Genomic DNA, 19,026 nt, shown 5'->3' with positions numbered 1-19,026 from the left:
TCACACATGTAAAATTGGAAAGCGATTACTGGGTATTTGGGTTTGGGATAGCATGGGTTAAATTGGGCCGGAATGATCAAGAACAACATCTTCTGATATGCAGCTGCAATTTTAATCACCTTTAACATTTAAATTCTAAAATGTAATTATATATATATATATATATATATATTTTAATTTAAATTCATATTTATTTACTAAATACAATTATTATTATATTTAGTAGTAAAATATATTATTTAGGGCTGTCAAAAGATTAATCGCGATTAATCGCATCCAAAATAAAAGTTTGTGTTTACATAATATATGTGTGTGTACTGTGTATAATTATTTTGTATATATAAATACACACACATGCATGTATATATTTAAGAAATATTTGCATACATATACTGTATATATATTTATATATTTTATATTATATATAAATATATTTTTTTTATATATAAATAACTTAATAATAATTTTTCTTAAATATATACATGCATGTGTGTGTATTTATATATACAAATTTAATTATACACAGTACACACACATATATTATTAAAAACAAACTTGTATTTTGGATGCGATTAATCGCGATTAATCTTTTGACAGCCCTAATATTATTATATTAGATTTTTTTTATTATAAATCATTTACATAATGCACTGATTAAATAATATATTATTATTAGTCTTGAAATTAGTATTCCACTTTTATTTTAATATTCACAAACACATTACTTTTCTGTTGTTTTGGTAAGAAAATATCTGCCAAGAACTTTTAATTTATTGTAATAAAAAGAATGAATTTCTCATTGAAATAAATAGTTCATTTAACTTTATGTTTGGATGTATTTACCCACATCTCTCAATGTTAATCACGTCCAGCAACGTAAAGGCATAGTTTCAAAATGTATTCATTTATTATTTTATGTAACAAAATTAGTTGGCAGCAAAGAAATAACAACGAATGTCATGCGAATAAATCATCCCTATTAAAACTTGCGTACATGACAATTATTGGCAAAGCGGTTTAAACAAGCCTGAAGAAAAAAAGAAGAAAAAAAAAACAGGCAGCCTTGAGTTAGGGGCACTTAAGTTTCCACCTTAATAAATAATTCACTACTCCACTGTCATGAGTTGCAGTGGGTTGAAATCCCTAATGACAGCTTTTTATAACCTATGACTCAGCTGGCCATTATGCTTCTGACATCTCCACACAGACCACATCCCTTCAGCCAGATCGCTGTTCTCCGTCTCTCTCTCTTACACAGATCCTGATTCTTGAGTGCATCGATGAATTAGCTAAGCGTTCTACTCTCTTTATGAACTGAGTGTTGCAAACACTTTTTGGCCATTAATGCAGTGAATGATTAAGATGGATGCTTACAGGTTATGAACGCTCTGGCTGAGGTTTCAGCTTTATTTCTACACTGAAACCTGGGGCTTTTACAAACTGATTATACAATATTAAGTCACTAATCTACTACAGATTAACTCTCTGAAATGAACTCCATTAACTCATCATGCCCAGGTTGCCATCTGCAACTAACTCGTTCCTTTTTGCTGTACGTTTTGAACTTAACGTTAAAAAAAAAAAAAGACCAAATTTGATTCTTCACATAATTCATCAAAAACATTGCTAATGCTTTCTTGTTTCTGTGCTATTGTTTTCCCACCCAAAATGATGTAATTATTGAGTACCTCGTTCATTTATTTATTTGTTTATTAAGTTGCTCCTTATGTATTACTGTCAATCAGTGTTTATGTTTGACATGCTTTTATGATTGTCATGTCATTCATCTATCCAGTTTCAAAAAAGGCAGGAAAAGCATCTGGCAAGGGATATTACGAAAGTCTAACAGGATGGAAAGTTCAAGTTCAAAACTGATTTTTTTTATCAATTAATCAAACCTAGAATATTTCTTTATGAATTGCCAAATTTTTCATGTCAGAAGTTGGACATGGAAAAATGTCAACATCCGCTCGAACCAAAGTAATGAAATTATCTGAAGTCATGCTCACTTAATTGTGATATTCTGATAAAATTTAACCAGCTAAAATGACTCCCATCTTTAAAAACTGAGTTTATTATTTTATCTACTATAATAACTCTTTCCCCACCAGCATTTTTTGTTGCCAGCCAGCACCAGCATTTTTGATAGTATTGATACTTTGCACATGACGTCAGTTGTACCGGCTGGCGGGCAAGAACGCCATTCTCTAGCAACGAAAACCAGTAAACTAATCAAGGATCTTGCCAGGACGTTGCCAGTTTTAATATACAAAAGTTGGTGTTTTGAGGTGTACACGACATGCCAGATAGTTGTTGTGCGATTGGATGCACTAACCGCGTTTGTTGCCCGCCAGATATCACGTGACTGCAAAGTATCAATTGTAGCTTCATTCTGTTTATTAGCACTTGAATGTTGGTAACTAAAAAAATAAATAAAAGAAAAGAAAAAAAGCAGTATAGGGCACTAATTGGGCACTATTTGAGGGCACAGCCGTTTGTAGTGGTGTCCAAAAACATAGTGGAGTTTATCGAGTGCACTCGTTCAATTCTACAATGCACCACAATAATGAGTGTACAACTGATGTACACTCAACATCTAGAGAATGCCCACAATGCACTGTGAGATTTGCGCATCTGACCTGAAGATGGCGCCCACAGAATCCATCCATTCATTTTCCAAACCGCTAGTCCAATGTGGCTACAGCGTAATATCATACAGGTATAAAGTCCTTTTTAATTGATTATTAAATTGTTTAATTAAGGTTTATACATTTATATGACAGAGTTCAAGATAAATCTTTTCATCTTAGCCTACTACTGGAGCTGCCAGTTTGCTAAGTTTCAAACAATTGTTAAATGGCAAGCTCAAACTATGCAAAAGCGGAAGGCCTTTCGGCACACTCAGTGTCCGAATTCACTCGCTCATTTTCATTCTGCTCCTTAAAGTGGATTATATTATTGGACTAATGTCGGGAATAGTGAATGAGGGTATAGGGAGCGATTTTGGACACAGTCTTTCTATCGATTGTTTCTGCTTCTTCTCTGCTTGTTTTTGGAGCCGGAGATTGGCTGCATCCGAAAACTTAGGCAACTGACTTGTTGCCTCGCTGCCTTATAGACAATGACTCTGTAGGTAGCGTTTGCGCATGAAGGTACCTCACGAAACTGATTTCAGACAGACTTCTGAGGCAGTGTAACAGTTGACCAATCTACAGCTTTGGTGATAACTAAATTATTTAATACAGTAGTAATTTCTTGCTAGAAGTGACATTGGAAGTGGAAAATGTTGGTTCAAAACGTACATTTACACTCAAACTGACCAGCAACCGCAACTTTCAGACGGCATCTTTCTTTTTCAAGCTTAACTGTCACCGAATGGGATGTATAGGATTGTGGGATATCAAACGTAACGAAGGATACATCTTTGCTGGATTCAAAAATCTAACATTGAAATCGGACGTGCCTTGATGCCGTCCTTTCTTAGAATGTGTCCTCCGAAGGCAGCATTTTTAAGCTTACGGATGCAGCCATTCTGTACTATTTCAGAAGATGTGTAATAGCGCCCCCTGCCTTATAATAGTCAAAACATGGATTGCCTAATACTGGATTAAATTCAATATGTAGTGGATGTGGTTTTTTTTTTTCTCTCTCCCAAATTCAGTGTAAACTCTGCCCTGCAGCCGATTTAAAAGATTTCATTACTGATGTCAATCACAATGCTGATTGCCTACATAGCGCTATAATACTAACCCCTAAATCTACCCTTCACCCTAAACCTTAACCTGGTTTGGAGAAAAATCATGTGCACTTATTAGATTTAATCCAATATGTCATTGCGATACAGGGTGCAGGACATTTTGGTAAAACTTGTCAATGACAAGGAAGCATTGTCAATGGCGGGAAAATATTTCAAACGTGTATGATGGGCACATGGAAATGACTCAACTGCTCTCTTACTGTGTTTCACCTAGGTTTATAAGGAGTTTCCACCCCCTACCGAAGTCAATGAGAGCTGAGGCTAAATAATATCCCTTAATGGGTAAGTGTCAATCTTTTCTCTGTTCTCTATTTTGCCATAAAGTTGTTTTACTCTTCCAAGTGTCTAATCCCTATTTCATAAATCTCAGCATAAATAATGAATTAGATTAAATATAGTGCCGCTTGCAATGCAGTAATCTGACGTTGGTGTATCGCTGCAAGTTCTTTTACTCCTTCTAAACGTAGAGACGTAATTGACTATAAAAAGAACAAATAACTCACAGCTTTATTGAGTCATTCCCACGAGTTAACCCTAGGATATAAATCTTGCGGTGGTGATTAAGCTTTTGACAATAGAGTTAGCACAGTGTAGCAGACAAGGGCAAGTGGGCCTGCAGAGTAATTTACTCTACGGTTTGCAGGTGTGGCCTCCTACTGAGCAAGAGACCACCGTAGGAACTGACGAAACTCTTTGCTAGCAGGGAAACGTGTACAGTCAAAGTAATCACTGCTACCGTGCCTCGCTCCTGGCCACTACTGATTTTATCCAGTTCGTAATTATCTTGAATTATGTAAAAAGAGAGATTGATGACTATTTTTTCAACGTTTTATTGTTGACCTTTTTACGTCACTGCAGACCTCTTTCCCTCGCCACTAACTATTAATTATGAAATACTGTAGGTCCCGGCCATTTCATTTTACAGCCTCTTCCTGTTAAACTTGGTGTGAAGGGCTGCTGTTTTTAAATAGGTGTGTAAAGTCAATGTGGATATAGTGCCCCTAGCCTCCAATCCCATGCCCATTATGTCATGTGGTTTTTTTTCTTTATAAAAAAGCTATACGCTCCTGCAGTCTTGCTGTTTACTTGCACTTCTGTAATTTTGACAGTTTCAGACAAATTTTCAGCAGTTTTTGCAGTGTCTTCGCTTTGCTTTAAATGCCTTGTTGATTATTTGTAACCTGAACACTGTAACCTTTTATTGACATTGATCTCTAAGAGTTATTATCATTATCATTAACTAAAACTAAAACTATTAAAAATGTATTTGTTCATAAATAAAATATAGATGACTTACGAAACTGAAATACATTTAATTTGAAAAACTAAAATTGCTAACTTGGAATAAATAAAAAACTAAAACTAAAATCAGAATAAATTAAACCTAAATAGCATTTAAAAAATAATAAAAATAATAATTTATAAAACTAATAAAAATGACAAAAGCACATAACAAAATAGCTAAAAATTAAACTCAAATTAAAATGAAAACTGAAAATATAAAAAATAAAAGCTAACCTGAATGCTTTTTTATTCAACTGGATAAATTGATCTATAATGGAGTGTGTATGCAGGGTTATTACCATTAACTAAAAGTGTTAAAAAATATATTTGTTCATTTATATAAAGGTAAAATAAATCTCACGAAAAATTTAAAAAAGAGAAAAAATAATAAAAATGACAAAAGCACATAACAAAATAACTAAAATTAAAATGGAAACTGGAAATTTTTCCTTTTTTTTTTTTGCAGTGATGCCACAGAAGAACCATATTTAGTTTCCCCAAAGATTTTTTTTTAGTGTGAAGAATGTTTTAAAAATCCAAAGAACCTTTTTTCACTATAACAAACCTTTTGTACAATGGAAAGATTCCATAGATGTTAAAGCTTCTTCATTGAAACATAGATGGCACTAAAGAATCTTAATTTTTAGAGTGTATATAGATAATAATAAAAAAAAAAAAGGTTTTATGCCATACACAATCTGTGGGTGCAGTGCGGATTACCACAGAGTCAGATTTATCTATCTGCAGAATTCCTAAGACTTTTCATTACAATTAATACAGAAAATACGAGAAAAGTTTGCAGATTTTGTGTGGGCCTGCCGATGACCCCCTCTACTGGCCCCCGGGGCCTTTCGTGAAGCAATCAACTCGTGTGGATGAATATATTGCTGGTGGTAGAGCAGGGATTGTTTCCCTGTATGCCACAGGCTTATCGGCTTCTTGTTTAGGTCACATCATTTGCTATCCTGCTGAGACCTCTGGAATAACTTACGCAGCCCTGATCCCTACTGTCAGCACCTCTCTCAAAGTGTGAAGTGATTTCACCAAGGACTCTCTTGGCTGGAAATGACTGTGTTTCTCTTTACATTTAGTCTTTAAAACGGGAGCTTGCCCACAATAATAAATGTCATTTCCATCTAGTCACAGAGAACGTTTTCGGCAAAGTGTGGACAAACAAAATGTGGGTATATTGAAGTCAGCACCAGGCAGAGGGTGAAATAGTGCTTGTTATTTTACTGTTACCACTTACAGCTGTAAAGCTGTGGATTTGAAGTATTGCACTAGTTTCATTTCAACTTTCATTTCATTTTATAAAATTGTGTGCGGGTAGCTAGTGTTGCTCTTAAAGGAGTATTATGATTTACGTGAAACATGCAGACGCAGACATTATATGCAACATTTTAGTATTGTGCATTTTCCAAAAGAATTACAAAATTTGAGCTTGGCTATTGTTCCCATTACCATCAAAAAGTATACTCTTAATTAATACTGGACATGATATTAATGTGGCTATTTTGTGGGCTGTTTAGAATGAGACCTAAGACTAACATATGATAGAGGTACTGACTGAAACTCTAAGACAATATATATAAGACTATCTTTATACAACTTTGAAGGAAAAGTTCATACATTTTTTTTTTCATTATTTACACCCCTTCATGTCATTCTATAGTATTTCTAGTCGTATGACTGATATTAAAATGTATTATTCACTGATTTGTATTCACTCTGCAAAAGCTTGTGTCTAAAATGTAGTTTGGAAAAATAGTAGTTTTTTTATGTTGTACTTGTTGGGCTATAATCATTAATTTCCCATTGTTTCAAAATCTATGAATGGAATAATAGACTTTCAAAATTCACAACACAACAGATCCTCATTAATATTAAACTATTTGAAGTCAAGATTGTACAGTACAGAATGTTTCAAAGCAGATTTACAGTGATAGTAGGAAATTAATGCAACAAAGATTTTATTGGCTAACAATAACGATACCGTTATCATCTCTGTGTAAACTTCAAAAAAGTGAATCTGTGAAAATGGTGACAGCATGTACATGCGTATTACGTGTTTAGCCTCTAGGCATGCGCGTTTGAATGCATATGTGCACGGGCGCGTAGTCTTTCTACACAAAGTGACATCGCCAAATTACTTGTCTGACCTGCATAATACAGCGTTTTAGTCATTTCCGTAGATCCGTGTGAATGGGAATCATTTTGATAATGTTTTCATCTGTAAAAGGTTTTTTTTTTTGTTGTTTTTTTTTTGTGAAAAAAAAACATTTGTCGTGTCGCCGAGGCCTTCGCAGGGAATAGCCCAGTTGACACGGTCTCTGCTGACGCTTCAGAGCTGCGTTGTGGTCTTGTATAGGTGCAGGTCCTTAATCTGATCTGTATACGGCCCGGATCCGGCATACTTCAGTAAACCTCGGGATAAACAGAGAGACTAATATTAGCGTAGATGCCTTTCTTAGGATGTAACGAGTACATCAGATGTTATGGGAAGTGTACCCGGTTCTGGCTGATCTAATGTATGCAGCCCAATAATCATTTTAAATGATTTGAATTATAGAAAGTGATAATGTATGTCAGGTTAAAGAGATCTAGTCTAGATTTAAACTGACAGAGTGTTTCTGCTTCCCGGACAACACTTGGAAGACTGTTCCAGAGTTGCTAAATAGGAAAAGGATCTACCGCCAGCAGTTGATTTTGATATTCAAGGTATTATCAACTGGCCAGAATTTTTAGATCACAATAGATGTGAAGGACTATAATGCGTTAACAGCTCTCTCAAGTACTGGGGAGCTAAACCATTTAATGTTTTGTAAGTAATTAGCTAGATTTTAAAATGTATGCAATGTTTAATAGTGAGTAAATGCAGTGTGACAGAACTGGGCTAATATGGTCACTTCCTGCTGATTCTAGTAAGAACCCTTGCTGCTGCATTTTGGACTAGCTGGAGTTTGTTTAGCATTTGAATATTAACCACCCAGTAGTACATTACAATAATCTAGCCTTGAGGTCATGGACGCATTTATAGTTATTTTTAAGATGGAAGAATGCGGTTTTACAGATGCTAGAAATGTGGCTTTCAAATGAAAGATTGGTATCAAAGAGCACACCCAGGTTCCTAACTGATGACGAAGACTTCACAGAACATCCATCAAGTGTAAGACAGTATTCTAGATTATTACATGCAGGGTTTTTTGGTCCAATAATTAGAATAGCTGTTTTTTCAGAATGAAGTTGTAGGAAATAACTAGTCATCCAATTTTTTTATATCAGCTATGAATTCCATTAATTTTGTGAATTGGTAAGTTTCGTCGGGGCGCAAAGAAATATATAGCTGAGTATCATCAGCGTAACAGTGAAAGCTAATGCCTTGTTTCTTTATATCTCCAAAGGGTATTGTACAGGATAAAAAGCAATGGTCCTATTACTGAGCCTTGCGTTACTCCATGCTGAACTTGTGATCGATATAACACCTCTTCGTTTACTCCTACAAACTGATAACGGTCAGATAAGTATGATTTGAACCATGCCAATGCAATTACACTAATGCCAACATAATTTCCGAGTCTATTCAAAAGAATGTTGTGGTCGATAGTATCAAATGCAGAACATTAAGGAGCTCACATTAGTTTCACATTTTAACTGTGAGCATGTGTGTTCTTCTCATTAGCGCTTAAATTGGGCAAATACCCGTTACTGCTGCACACTGATGTTGAGTGACGTGTAGTCAGTCCATAACTTATGTAACCCCTCTAACCACACTCACAAACTTAGAGTGGCTGTTGCTGCCTGCTTACTCACAAATCAGGACCAAAAGCAGCAGTTCAGAAGTTCACTTTTTGGAAGCCAGCCGGAACTGCTTAAGAGTGATGACATTTTCCAGGAACAGGTGGTCCAAGTGACATAATTTTGGCCCAGTGTTGAGACTTTGCGATATTACAACACCATCATGTTGCCAGAAATCGATTTCAAATGAATACTCTGATATTATAACATTTGCTAAAGTGTGCTTTTAGCAAGAGAATAAAACCCGCTAATAACTCTGAAAGTTGCACTTCCTCTGTTCAAGACCCATCTCAGTCTTGAAAATGCTTTGGCTGAGAAAACTATTTATGATCATACACTGTTAACTACTGGCACGTACACTTTGGACTGGAATGCCATTCAGAATGCAGAAAATATATTTAGTTCTCACCAACAGACAGCAAAAGGCACCAGTGGGTCTAGCTCAACACGAGAACAGTTATTTTTACCACAGTATGGACTTTCAATTATGGTAATGTGTTTTCTAGCCCCTTTAAGAACACTTGGAGCAATTAATGTGCCACCGTTTGCTGAAATGAAATATGACATTTTCTGACAGATGCAAACACAAAAATGTTTGAAGTATAATTGGTGCATTTTGTTTATCTAAATGAAAGGGATGCAATCATACTGTATATTGCCAAATGTCAATGAAATTAGCACGTTCTTATGTAAATCTGCACTACTGTTTAAAAGGTTTGGGTCAGTGTGTTTTTTTAAAGAAATGAATACATTCATATTAAGATTTGATCTAAGAAATCAATACTTTTTTCAGCAACAACGCAAAAAAAAATCTATCAAAAATTACAAGTAAAGACATTTATAATGGTACAAAAGTTTTCTATTTCAAATAAATTGTTTTTTACTTTTTATTTTCATCTCATCTCAATTATTTAAAAAGCACAATTAAAAGCCACTGTTGACCAATGTGCTGTACAATGTTCTAAAAAGATTTATAAATACACCAAAACCTATAAAAAACATTGAATAAAAAGCAAAACAAAACAACACCAGAAGAGATATGTTTTTAACTTTGATAAAAAAAAAATTAATAATAAAAAAAGTACTGTTAGTGCAGTTCTAATATGGATCTGTAAACTGTTCCAAAGTTTAGGTGCGGCTATGGCAAAAGCTCAATCACCCCTAGATTTTAACTTTGACTTTGGAACTGTTAGCAAACTCTGGTTGGCTGACCTATAAGTTCTCACTGGATGGTGTACACACAAGAAGTCAGAAAGAGGGGGCAAGGCCATTTAAAAACAAGCAGAATCACTTTAAAATTAATTGTAAAGCGGACTAGGAGCCAATGTAAAGACATTAAAACCGGAGTACTATGTTTGCGAACACTGGTTGAAAGTGTTGCAGCCGTGTTTTGGACCATTTGTAATTTAGATGGGGAAGAATTGTTTATTCCCAAATACAGGGAGTTACAATAGTCAATTCTTGAAGGAATAAAAGCATGAATCACAGTTTCGAAGTTCTTAAAAGAAAGAAAAGTCTTCACTTTTGCCAGCGCTCTTAGTTGGTAAAAACTTGATTTGACAACTACATTAATTTTCTCATCAAATTTAAGTGCACTATCAAATAAGACGCCCGAGTTTTTTACACAATATAAAACACCAGAATTTAATTGAGAAATGTTTGGGAATTCAGAAGAGCCAAACACACTGATTTCAGTTTTACTCTCATTTAGATATAAAAAATTTGACGGCATCCAGGCTTTGACATCGGAAAGACAGGCACTGAGAGAGACTAAGCCATTTCTGTGCTTCAGGGGCAAATAAAGTTGTGTATCGTCTGCATAGCAATGATAATACAAGCCATGCTTTTTGAAAATAAACCCTGAAGGAAGCATATACTGTAGAAGGAAAACATGTTAGAAATAGCATGCTTTAAACAATCAGGTACAGTTCCTGATTCCAGGCACTTAATAAAAACTAGAAAAGCAGGGCCCACCACATCAAATACTTCTTTAAAAAGGCAGGGAGGAATGACATCACACAGAGACCCAAAAGGCTTTAGTTGGTTAACAATCTCGTGTAGAAAAGAAAAGGAAACAGAATTGAACTGGCTAAAGATAACACTAGAATTTGAAGGAACAGCAGGATCATAAGTAGAAGGCCTGATATTCTGTCTTAACTTTTCCTCATCTCATCTCCAAAAAAAATGACAAAACCTTTCACATGCATCTACTGACTACTAACTATTACAAACAGGTGGATTCACAACAGCATTTATAGTATTGAAGAGCATTCTTTTATCAATGAGCTCAGGTAAATACGTAGACTTAGCCTTTCTGACTGCTTTCTGATATTGAATGAGGAGATTTTAAAAAAGAATGGCTTTTAGATTGTTTGGATTTATTTACAACACAACATAATCCAAAGATACACAACAAATGACAAAAAAGCACTTATTGAAAACAATGATCCAAAGACAGAGACCTTTCTGCCATTCCTAAAAACATTGTACATACCTTTCATTTCCAAGGTGTTTGATTTTCACTTTACCATGTTCATGTACAGAGACTCGTGTGATTGTTGAAGTCAGCAGGACTCAGTGGCATCTGGGCCCTGAAAAAAAAAAGTGAACATACTGATATCAAGAGAAAGGCCTGCACGATTTTTGGGAATAAATTTTTGATTTTTCTGGTTAAAATTGCTTTTTAAAATTCACAGAATACACACACACACACACACACACACACACACACACACAAATGTTTCCAACAATATATAATATAATGAACACCAGGTTTGTTGTGCCTTGTTAGGCATAGGCTATGCGCAGTGCTGCATAAAATAATAACAATAACCTATAGCAGCCTATAAATCTTCCAAAAGATTTCAGTAACAACTAAGCTAGAGAAAAATATATTGATTATCATGTTACTTCAAATGTTTCCATTCGTTATGATGATATGAAATTAGATAATAGTAAAAACATGAAGCCGTTTGGTGCGTTTTGCTTTTCAAACGTGATCGCGATCCAAAATATGATACATTCAAACGCGATCGCGCTCAAATATAAAACATTATGGTTACCATACAGCCTACATATCTACGTTTGATCCTTCTTCTACGCAGCCATGATATTGTAATTGATGCAGTATATGGTCTGGCATTGTCATGTTGGAAAATGCAAGGTCTTCCCTGAAAGAGATGACATCTGGATGGGAGCATATGTTGTTCTAGAACTTGGATATACCTTTCAGCATTGATGGTGCCTTTCCAGATGTGTAAGAGAAACTATAGGGAATATAAATAGTAGGTTTTCAGCATTGGTAATAATAAGAAATGTTTAGCACCAAATCAGCATATTAGAATGATCTCTCAAGGATCACTGAAGACAGTGAGTAATGATGCTGAAAATTCAGCTTTACCATCACAGGAATAAATTACATTTTAAAATATAAATTGTAATAATATTTCACAATATTACTGTTTTTACTATAATAATGGTTGGTCAAGTAAATGCCGCCTTGGTGAGCATAAGAGACTTTTATTGAGAGATGCTCATTGTTTAGAGACAGCTCAAGGAAACAGTAAAGAAGTAGAAACAATGTGGAAATAAAAACTCTAAATTATGATTGGATGAGCCACATTTGAAGCCGTCGCAAAAATAAAGCAGTAAGCCACTCAAGGTTGTACATTACAGTGATTTTACCATGGTAAAGAGGTTAAAGTCACTGTGACGCACAGCTGCTTGTGGTTTATTGCCTTCTCCTTATGTCTGTCATTGTTCCTTATTTATTTCCTCTCTAATTGAGCTTTTAGTAAATTAGCAGCATCTGCATCACAGAAAACAACCACACAATCCTTGCCTATTTCAAGAACACCTGTAATGATGTGTTTTCAGGTCTCTGTGACGTTTTCTCCACCAAAGCTTAGCGAGTCCACCAGGTCAAACAGGAATACAATGCGAACAATACACTGAATTACCTGAATGGCAGGAAGACTAGAGCGGTTACGTGTACCTAAGCAACTGAAATCCCTGTGTTTGTATTGAGTCGCGCTCAAGCTGTTCTCAAACGTCATTCATTCTGTTTATTTGCTGTAGTAATTGCTGCAGACTTGTCATATCACCCTGTTTGGTTTGCGTCAAATAAGTGACGGGGCCCTATTCAGGTAAACTCAAACATTTTAATGATTTTCAATAATTTCACAATCTCATCTGAATTTCAAATTAAATGAAAAGGAATGAGTTGGAAAGTTTATTTAACAGCAGAGGCAACTCAACACCGTCACATCCTGATATAATAAGACGTCTTGGCGAACAAGTGGAGTCACACAGAGCAACTGCCCAAGGAGGATCAAATCAGAATATTTCGAGTTTAAATATAGTATCAGGATTCAAAGAGGCTTTCTGCGAGTTAGATAAATTTCCTGTGATTTATTTTCAAGTTTTAATTGTCTTGGAGGAGCCTCCTTATTAGAGTTCCAAACCCATTGAGATAATGAAACCTTTACCCTCCAGGCAGGCATCTTTTTTCCAATGACAGTAATTTACATATGATTTATTTAGAGAACAAGAGGCTCGGCTAATTTTATTTGGAGATTTTCCTTTGTTTTAAGAGTCATTAGCAGCTCAGCCTAATCTAATTTGGACAATTTCATCAGGCCATTTTGGAAAACCTCTCCGAGCTCATCAGAAAGATGCATTTATTGCTAAGTGTGCTCTATTGCATTAGCACACAATAAAGCGACCAGGGACTGCTACAGACGTTTGAGTGCAATTCAGTTAACACTCTGCCAATTCGTTTTTTATTGGGACGCAATCAATTTTTATTCATTTTAAAACCAAAAGGCTTTCTTTCATTGTATGCCATCTCCAGCTTATTATGAGGCTAAACAAATTACGCAGTTGTTTGCACAAAATGCTAATGTTTATGGTCATGGTTTCCTCTTTTAAATTGAAGCCTGTGCCTGAATATACATTATGCTGAAATGAAATTCAAACACTTATTGTCCTTCGTCTCATATCTTTCAAGGATTTTCATTTACAATACCTTGTTATGAAGAATAAAATAAATGCATTTGATTTGTACTTTATGCATTAATAATATAGTATATATTTAACTTTATATAAAGTTATAGTCAATTATTCAACTTATACTACAGCTTAAGACATTTGTCAGGTATTTGTCCTTAAAACGCTCTTGTGTGTAGGACTAATTTCTTACGCATCCTCATAGCAAGCCTCCGTTGCTGATTCCAAAACATTTTAGAGCTAGTAACTGAGGCTTGAGCCACTGATATGTTGACTAATGCAGTTATTAGTTACTAGAGAGAGAGAGAGAGAGAGAGAGAGATTGCTTAAGCTTGTGTGAATTACCAAAATCTGTGTGTCTCTCAACAGTGTGCGGCAGCAGCGTCTTTAATAATAGTGAATATTTGCGGGGGGTTTTTTCGGGTTTTTTTGCTTCAAGAACAGCAACGTTACTAGCTCGCTACTGAAAATGTCGTAGCTTTTCAGTTGCAAAACTATTTTATTGATAAAGTTGCAGGGCAGTACTGACGAGTTTCTGTGCATGTGAATGTTTCTGTGTGTTTGTGCGTATGTGTCTTTATGGGAGTGAGAGAGCAGGAGAAAGAGGGTGTGCTTTCCATAGATAATAAAAGATAGTTTAGTTGGAAAAACATGGAAATAGTTTGTCATTTGTGTCCTATTGTTTGTTATATTTATTTGCTTTTTTTGGGTTTTTGGTGCTTTTGCTGTTGTAGGCTTTAAGGACCTTTGAAATACCTTCAATAATTTGACAAAGTGATATGGAACTGTAATGTGTTCAAGACCTCCCTGTAACTACTTAAGGTGTGTGTTTACTGGAAAATAAGAGAGCAACTGTAACGTTTTGGTCTGAAGATGCGAAAGGTTCCAAAACAAAAGTATTTATTAAATAAAACAAACTCAGGTAATCAACATGTACAAAGAAGGCAATGAAACAGCGTGTTGACACGACACACAAACAATACCAGACAACTCAACTAAGACAACTAAGGATCTTTGGAGGAGTGGGTGGTGGTAGGATCCAGGGAGGAACAGATGGTTGATGAGATCCCAGAGCGAGACGGCCATGAGGGAGGTGACCCACGGTAGCAGTGATGGAGAGAAGAGCCAAGGTGGTACTTTGAGCCCAACCGACAGCAATGATGCCTGGAGATGTAGAGGTCCAGACGGAGTCCGTGGGGTCAAAAGACCCTGTGACGTCGAAGGACTGGGAGACCACGGCGAAGTCCAGGCGACGAGTGGCCAAGGTGGAGCTAAGGAGCCGGAGGACTGAGATGACGCCGGTGTGAGTAAGGACCACGGTGGAGCCTGAAAGATGGAAGAGCCTGACGGAGCCGTAGGGTGAAGCGTAGATGAAGCGCAGCAGACAGCCCCAGAAGTCAGTGGCGATGGTTTGGCAACAACTGACCAAGGTGTAGCCAGTGGGACAAGGGAGCCCGGTGAAGTCAAAGGGATGACGGTCCCAGGTGGACCCCAGGGGGTGAATAGCCAGTATGCAGCTGATTGGTCGATGAGCCAAGGTGGAACTAAGGGCTCCAAGGGATGAGGTGGAGCTTGGGACAATGATGGTGGTGATAAAAAACTCTGTGATGGATGGGGTGGTGGCGACGAAGAACACACTGTGAAGGACAGGGCTGGTGTCGACCACAAACTAGGGCTGGACAGGACCTGTGCCTATGATGAAGACAGAGGTGTTCTTGCAGGAAGGGACCAGCAGCAGAGAAGGTTTGTGGGTGGGTTGAATCCATTCCTTTGAATCCAGGTTCACTAAAACCCCCACTGTCACAGATGTTATGGTGGGCTCACACACCTGGTCAACTGGGACCTCGGGCTTCTTCTGCGGGACGGATGTGGCTTCTGGCTCTGATTCCTTAGTTTGCATTGGTTGAGGCTTGATCTCCATGGCTGGAATCAGCTAGGTTTCTCGGTCTGTGGTTGACTCTGGCTCCGTATCCTCAGTGGACGTGGACGTAGGGTCTGGCTCTGGGGTGGTGACGGATGGTGAGTTGGGCTGGACGCTGGGATCCTCTTCTACATCGCCCTCAGTAAAATAATCCGTTGACCCATAGGGCGAAGTTGATGTATTCAGCCTACGTACAGTAAGACTTTCCTTGCGGTATCACCAGCTGTCTCTAGTCGTCGAGTCCGAACCAAAGCCCCTCCATGAGTGTGATGATGCCAACCTTAGCCTCTGGTGCCGACAAATTCCTCCACATACTCCTCCAGGTCTCTTCCTCAAATGAACTGAACCTCCAATTTGTGTCAGACATGTGTTTATTTTATAAGTAAATAAACATGATATTAAACTAATTAATAATTTTATTGTCTGTCTTGGAGAGTCCAGCTGTATTTGAAACCAGTTTCCTGGATCGGTCAGTTAAACACTGTTGCCATGGATAACAGTCGGTAATCAGAAATATTCAGTATTTGACCCCTGAATGCAGCGTTTGACCAATCAGTATATTTGTAGAAGCTGTGTAATAATAATGCTAAGATATTTTCTTACTTTTGAGCATCCAATTTCAAACAGGAAATCAGGCCAAATACCCTTTTCATTGTTGTTTTCTTTTGAACCTGTACATGATTAACACATTACCTGTAACAATATCCAGGTATTGTGATGTGTCATGGCATGACATTCTCAAACAGTCACGCGTGACTCATTCAAACATTCCTCCACTATTTCAGCAATGTGCAGTTCTGGGACTCAACCTAAATCCACCTGTGATATGATATAATGTGATGTGGACGAGCGTGTGTGAGTGTGTGAAAAACCTTTAACACTTGATATCTGGATGGCACAAAATGGCTTGAGCCGGAACATTACCTAGATGTGTATCACAGGCTCAGAGGAATTCCTCGGCTTCTTAAGTGCTCCTGAAGACAAGACATGCAAAAAATCTCCCCACAAAGAAAGCTTCCTAATGGCTCCCACAAGACCGTGATATCATGTATTTCTCAGATCAGATTTACAAGTTGTACCCTTCATAATTTGTACAGGCACATTTGACCTCGATGGAAAAGTAGCCTTTTCTTTTCATTGCTGTAGTTTTTCAATCAGCGTCTGTGCATTTAGCCTTGATGCAGGTATATCGTTTTAAAGCATTAAACTATTGGTATATTTTAAATGACAGAGGGGTGAAGTAGCTCAGATGATAAGCCGTGGCTCTGGAATGCTTTCAACATATTGATGAGATGACAACTTCTTATTGATTTGTCTTTATTTAGAAGCCATTAAATAATGTACGTGCCCATGTGTGTATCCTCCCACTTCTGTGCCCCCTCAGCCCATTAAGACAGCACTGCGAGTCTCACAGACGTCTGAGGTCCTTGGGCTTTCATTTAATTAAATTATCTCCTAATGAAATCTCATGTAATGAGATTAATTTTAATTATTCATCAAGAGCTGATTTGAGTAAAAGACAGCGTAAATAATTGATCGCACTGCTAAACATTTTTTCAATTCATCACCTTTCTCTTTGGTAAAAAGTACAATTTATTAAAGAGATCACAGCTGATGGTGTTGGGGGTCAGGGATGCTGGGAGTAGGTGCCCTTGGGGTCAAATTTGTTTGGTCAATTTGCATGGTTTAGAAGCAAAACTGTGGGTTAATGATGTACAATTGCCCATGAAAGGAAAATATAGTTTATACAGTATATATAAAAAGTCTACACACCCCTGTTAAAACAGCTGGTTTCTGTGATGTAAAAAATTAAACAAAGATAAATTCAGAAATTTTGCATTTACAACCTATGCAATCCCACTGAAAACCATGGGTTAACCATCAAGTAAAATTGAGCTTTTTTGTATATTTTCCTTGCACCTGTACACATCTTAATATTTGAAATGTTTCATTGTGAAATATAATAATAATAAAATACTTAAAAGACATTGTCACACCACATGACATTTTCCAACCTGACCTAACCTTGTCATCAAGTTAAATTATCTGATATTTTAGGAGACATTGCCCTCTGACAGGCTTTGTTTTCATGAGGTGGCATGGCTCAGTAATCTTTAATTCAGTGTTTTTTGTTTTGTGTTGGGGTCTATCCATTTGACTGGGCGTTCTTTATTCTTTTGTGGCAAAAACAAAAATCTTTTTACTATACATCTTTTCATATTTTTGGTGTGTTTATATCTGTGCATTATGCTGTTTACAGTATGTCATAAATATGCTGTTTTGTTCTGATCGTGTTACTCATGCAGCAGGGAGCTCTTAACTAGTTGGCGTTGGCACTGGTTGGGCGTGTTCCCTTAGCATGACAGATTGCACCACGGTAACCTAATCTTGTATTTCAAATTCTGCCCTCCTGGAGGGATAAAAATAAGGAACAACATTTGCCCTCTTCTGCCTAATCAGCCCTTTCCTTCATGTATTAGAGATGTGTCTATAGCTGCCGAAGACAAGAATGTCGACTGCATAACAGGCTGCCTCCTTTTATTAAAGCTTTTCGATATCTGTTCAATTATTCAGGCCCAGAGCAGCCGTTTGGTGAGACAGAATTTCAGCTAGCTTGTAATTTTGTAAATAGCATAGTCATCATGTGATGGGTCATTCGTCATGCCAGTAAATGCAGAAGATCCTCAGGAGACAGACAATAGGTGAGGTTTCACTTTGTCAAAGACTTCATTTACTTAAGGAATAGGCCATCCGAAAATATTGACTCACCCCTATGCTGTTCTAAACCTGTATGACTTACTGTGAAACACAAAAGGAGAAATTTTGAATAATGTAGTGGCTATTATTTTCCATGCAGTTATACAAATTAATGGACACAGGAGCTTTCAAGTTTTAAAAAAAGTCAGAAAATTATTATAAAAGTGGCCTATACGAAATGTTCACTATATTCTATTTTACCTTATTTCATACAGTAAGTTTTTTGTGGTGAACAGCCTGAAATATGAGTCATTGTTCACCGAAAATTCATATGAGAAATGGCATATGTCAGATTCTGAATGAATAATTTTCTGAGCATTTAAATTGAATCAGTTGAATCGGTTCTCAAAAGCAGTTTGACTGGTTTGTTACTAAATCAGTCTGATCTAGAATAATAAAGTTTATCAGGGAATAACAACATAATTTTGGGTCTGTTTGCACAGAACAACTCACACCTATGAATTTAACACTATATAAATTGTAGTGATAAAAAATGTGAAAATAT

The 19,026-nt window shown here is 36.6% G+C and overlaps 1 protein-coding gene across 5 annotated transcripts in view; it reads left to right on the top strand.

Moving 5' to 3' along the window:
- Positions 1–19,026, top strand: part of eya1 (EYA transcriptional coactivator and phosphatase 1) — a 120,410-nt gene that overhangs the window by 45,274 nt on the left and 56,110 nt on the right. For all 5 annotated transcript variants that reach the window (XM_079863668.1, XM_079863666.1, XM_079863670.1 and 2 more), the window contains exon 5: positions 3,972–4,039. The gene's annotated coding sequence lies outside the window, so the exon portion shown is untranslated. The remainder of the gene's footprint in view (positions 1–3,971; positions 4,040–19,026) is intronic.

The sequence above is a fragment of the Squalius cephalus genome (assembly GCF_949319135.1).
Source record: "Squalius cephalus genome assembly, chromosome: 25".
NCBI lineage: Eukaryota > Metazoa > Chordata > Actinopteri > Cypriniformes > Leuciscidae > Squalius > Squalius cephalus.
The sequence above is the reverse complement of the archived record's forward strand: the minus strand, read 5'-3'. Positions and strand labels throughout refer to the sequence as shown.